Genomic DNA, 5,630 nt, shown 5'->3' on the forward strand with positions numbered 1-5,630 from the left:
TTTTTGGCTTAAACAAATGCAATATCTTTTGCAATTGTTGTGATATCGACTTCGCACATAGGTGACTAAAAAGCTGCTATTTTTCTTTAAATTTCACAAAAAAAAAGTTTACCCTACGCCAATTAGGAGTTAAGATAACATTTTTTTTTCAAAAAATCACTGTGGCTTTAATTTTTAAGATTAAGAGCTGAGATTTGCACCACGTGTAAAGAAAGAGTCAAATTTAATGTTTCCAAATTCTCAAATTTTTCCGTCAAAAGAATTTGTCTGTAAATATTCGCAAGTTTCGGTACCCGAGCGAGACAGCGTGCCGCGACGGAGTGGGGGAAGCGGCCGCCGCGCGCCGTTCGGCGGCCCGGCGGAACACGCGAAAGCCTGTTATAACTTGATTGATTGATTCCGCGCATTCAACGTTATTCACGATTTGTGGTCAACGTTTAGAAATGGACGAAAGCAACGAAGTATGCTTACTTTGCGACAAAAATTTATCCGCCGCAGACAAACGAACCGTTAGTCTGCGGGCGATAGATTCTTTGATAAAAGCCAGCATCAGAAGAAAGGACAAGAAGCATGTTAAGTTTCAACATTGTTCGTCGTTAAACATACATAAAAACTGTCATACAATATATGTTAGAGAAGCCAGCATCAAAGCGGTAGCGAAGGCAGCAGTTTCATCCACTTCAAACGCCAAACGTCGAAACACCGAGGCACGTAATTTTGATTTTTCACAATTATGCTTTTTTGTACCGAAGATGCCTCTGAAATTACATCAAGAAAGGATGTTAAAGTTCTTAATGATTCGACTAGAATGAATATTTTAGAAAGTATTAAAAACCGATCTAAGAAGGACAAATTTACTGATGATATTTATAAAAGATTAAGCTTATTAAATGATTTGCATGAGGTGAAAGGTCGATATCATTCCATTTGCATGTCACGATTCTACAGATATCGCGAGACAAATATTGTAGGGCGACCAGTGACAGATAGTATTTCTACTCTCATGCAACACATAATAATAACTATTATCGATAACGACGACGAGTGCCAATTTTCTCTAAACGATATTCTTCAAGCCTACGAAGGTGACATTGCAGATATACGTACAATCAAAACGAAATTATCTGAGTATTTTGGAAATGATATCGTTCTTTATCAAACGAAGGGTGACCTAATTATGTGTTTTCGAGACGTTGGAAATAAGATCCTTAATAATCATTGGTACGAAAGTAGGGCACACAACGAAGAGGAAGAACGACAACGAATTGTTGAATCAGCAGCATATATTATATTGCAAGATATTCGAGCCCGTAACTATGATAAGAAAAATTATAAAGCTCCGAATTATTTTTTAGATGATGCTTTCTCTGATATACCAAGTACACTAACATCTTTTTTGAAAATTCTTATTACAACAAATAAACGCTGCAAAACAGAAAACATTGATGATAAATGGAACAACAGAATTACAACTTTTGCTCACTGCATAATATCCTCAGTTAGACCGCGATCATTTATTTCACCAATTTTGCTTGGACTTTCGACGATGATACATAAAAAACATGCTTCGAGGGGACTAATCGACTCGCTGTCTCACTTAGGACTTTGTTCATCCTACGAAGAAACGGTACTTTTCGAGACTTCAATTGTCACCGATCCTGAACACTTTGAAATATTAGGCGATTGTTTTCTTCAATTTGTCTTCGACAACGCGGATCACAATACTAACACAATAGACGGTTTGAACACATTTCACGCGATGGGTGGCATCATGAGTGTTACTCCGTATTCAGCTGTATCTTCTAACAAAACCATAGAAAGATTGAATAAAATTCCCTTAGCGGATACGCTGGGAAAATTCAATTTTATAAGAGTGAAAAAATTTCAAAAAGGCAATTCCGCTGGTCTTAAAAGTATTATTATTAAAGATTTAAATGCAGAAAATCTTAATTACGAAGAAGTAAAAATTACATCGGCAGATATTCTATGGTTTTATGGCAAACACAGCAATCCAAAAAATACTGCAGGCTGAAACGGATTTATGGAACGTTATAATGATTCAAGCGAGTTTAGTACGTCAAAAATCATACCGTTGCCATTCGTAAATGCACCCCCAAGTAATTACGATACCGTTTTAACAGTTTTAATTGAAGCTGCCCTCAAATGTAAAGCAAATAAACAAAAACACTGTTTCGTGACATTCGACCAGCCGTTGTATTTAAAAGCTCGTGAAATTGTAGCTTCTGTTGATTCTAACAATGACGAACACAATTTAAGCTCCGTTATTGTTCGACTTGGCGGCTTTCATACTCTCATGTCTTTTCTTGGTTCAATAGGCTTTATAATGGAAGGAAGTGGCTTAACGGAAGTATTTTCTCAAATTTATGCTAAAGTGTCAGCTGAAAAAGCTTTAACAGGACATGCTTTTTCTAGAGCAGTGAGAGGGCACATATTAGTGCAGGCGGCCTTATCAGACATTATTTTATCTTTGTTAAGTTTATCGCCATCTGAAGTAAAGTTGTTGGATGAATTATTAAGCAAAGTTGGAACAAATGAATTTAAAACAACGATTGAAGAACAAACTTTTGTACAAATAAAAACTAAATTTTTGTCACGTTTACAAGGTTTAAAAGAAAATGGTCCAACAGCTGAACTTTGGATAAAGTATTTTCATATGGTTAATATAGTTAAAAAATTTATTGAAGCGGAACGTTCAGGCAATTGGAAATTACATGTAAATTGCATGCAAGAAATGCTGCCCTATTTTCATGCAAGCGGTCACTTTTTGTATGCAAAATCGGCTCACTTGTATCTTCAAGACATGCTTCAACTTGAAACCGTCATGAATATTTTTGAGTACGATAAATTTTGTAATTCTGGATTTTTTACAATCAGGCGCTCCGAAAAATGTTGGTCTGGTATATGGTCAGACATGACCATCGAGCAAGTATTAATGAGAGCAATGAAAAGTTCTGGCGATTTAACTCACGGTCGCGGAATCACTGAAAATGTTTTAATTAAATGGATCGTTTCTATGGTTGTCTTTATAGAAGTATGCAATAAAATGGAAAACTTTTGTAATGTTGTATATTCTACTACCGAACAGCACGTTGATGCAATAAGTTCGCGAGTTACTAGAGATGCTAAGGACTTACAAAAAATATTAGACTTTTTTAAAACGCACGATCCTTTTCCTGTAACCGACTGCTTATTATCAATTAGTTTTGGAGTTGTCGGAGATTCAACTATAAATTGCCACAAGGCATTTGAAATAGGCTCCGTTTCACAAAATAAAATCGTAGGGAAAGATTTTGGAACAGTTAAATTTGAGCGAAAAAGTAAAGTTTTACCTCTTCGAGCAATGAATTCATCAGTTAAAATTAACAACGAAGTAGTAACAATTAATCCTTTATTAGTTTTTCAAAGAATTTGTTTAAATATACAATCAAAAGAAGATATGAAAACATATTTGCAGTACGAACTAGCGCCTTTCCCTCTGTCAATGTTTGATGAGGGAGGTCTGCGTAAAACACAGAAATCAGTATTTTATTCTAATTTTGATTGTATTAAAGAAATTCCGTCATTTGAAAAGATTGTTTATGTTATCAACAGCGGATTTCTCCTTCACACAGTGACATGGCATCTGAACAATAGTATTTGTGAAATTATTAATCAGTATGTGACATATGTACAAAAACATTTTTCAAAAAATACTGTTTTGTTTTAAAAAAATTATTGTTTTCGACGGGTACCCTGACAATGTTAGTTTATGTAATACAAAATCAGCTGAGCGCTCGCGACGAAAATTGCGAAACATTGGTCGCGAAATTATTTTCGATACTACGACAAAAATTACGTTTTCACAAGATAAATTTTTATCTGACGACAAAAATAAAAAAAGATTAATTTCTATGTTATGCGGTAAACTACATGACGCCGGCTTCCAAACAAAAGTAGCCGAAGAAGACGCTGATGTTCTAATTGTAACAACCGCTATCGACGTTGCGACTGACAATTATACAGGCGTCATGATTGTAGGTCAGGACATTGATTTATTAGTTATGTTAAATCAATTAGCGCCGCAAAAGTGCAATATTTTTTATGTAAAACCAAGCAAAGGCAAAGCGTCACAGGAAATTTATAGCGCAAATAGTTTTAAACATGACGATTTAAAAGACCTTATTGCATTTTTACATATTTTTACCGGCTGCAACACTACTTCGTGTTTCTATAAGCAAAGTAAAAATAAATTAATTAAAACGTTGCAGGGAAATGCCCAATTACAAACTCTCGCGAGACATTTTTATAAAACAAATACCGATTCGACTGTTATCGCCAAAAGTGGAAATGAAATTATAGCGTGTATGTACAGTACAAAAAATGAAAAAGGATTTTTGAATGAATTGCGATATTTCCATTTTCAAAAATCCACTCAAAAAGCATGTTTTAAGTTAGAAACATTACCGCCAACTGAATCAGCAGCAAAGTTCCATGCATATCGAACGTATTACGAATTACAAAAGTGGCTCGGCAATGACATAAAAGCGACTGAATGGGGATGGAAGTACTCTGCCAGTGGACTACAGCCTATTTATACTGACGACAAGCTAATTCCGGAAGAATTATTAAAAAAAATTACCTGCCGATGTGAAACTGGATGCAAAGGCTTCTGCGGATGCAGAAAGCACGGTTTACGTTGTTCTCGCCTTTGTTCTAGTTGTAATGGTGAAACTTGTACAAATATCGATGACATTCCCATTGAAATTGCGAGTGTCGAGGAATGTGAAAGTTATGAAATAATGAACGAAGAGGACCATTTTCAGATGAAAGAGCTAGACGAAGAACAAGATAATGAACATGAAGCAGATAAAAACAGAAATGACGATGAAAGTATGGCAACTAAAAGACGTAGATTTAAATAATTATATAATTTTATTTCGTAAGCCATAAATATTATTTCTGCGAGAAAGAATTTAATTTGTGTTATAAATATATATAATATTCAATTTATTTCATTATCTTTTACTTTGCAACATATCCTTATTACTAGTAAATATATTGTACATTATTATAATACGTTCATTATACAAATAAATAATAATAACAATAATAAAAAGATTTAATAATTAATATCATTAAATAATAATAATTATTAAAATATTTATTAATATTTATATTTATATAATGAATATTAATATACAATATATTTACATTAATTACATTACTATCAAATATACATATATGCATATATATAATATATACATATATAATATTATATAGTGCCCGCCAAAAGTTCCGGGCAACCTAAATAACTTTTGAATGGTTTGGAATATAGGATTGAAATTTATAGGGATACAATGGGATCACAAAGTCTATTATTTAACCACAAAAACACCCTTCTCCACACCTCCGGGGGCGGGAATAAGAGGGGGTCAAAAAATCTTAAATGGAATGTGGGGTCGAGTGAGGGCTCGTTCGAAAGGGCTTTTCGAGACGAGAAAAACGCGGAGTCTCTACGATTTGTTTTCGCAGAGTTATGATTATTTAAACATTTTGAGATAAGGACCCCGCGGTTCGTCACTTCCGCCGTATTTCATGACTCCAAACCCTCTCTGTTGTGTGTGTGTGTG

This window comes from Wasmannia auropunctata, unplaced genomic scaffold (assembly GCF_000956235.1).
Source record: "Wasmannia auropunctata unplaced genomic scaffold, wasmannia.A_1.0 LD336092.1, whole genome shotgun sequence".
NCBI classification, from domain to species: domain Eukaryota; kingdom Metazoa; phylum Arthropoda; class Insecta; order Hymenoptera; family Formicidae; genus Wasmannia; species Wasmannia auropunctata.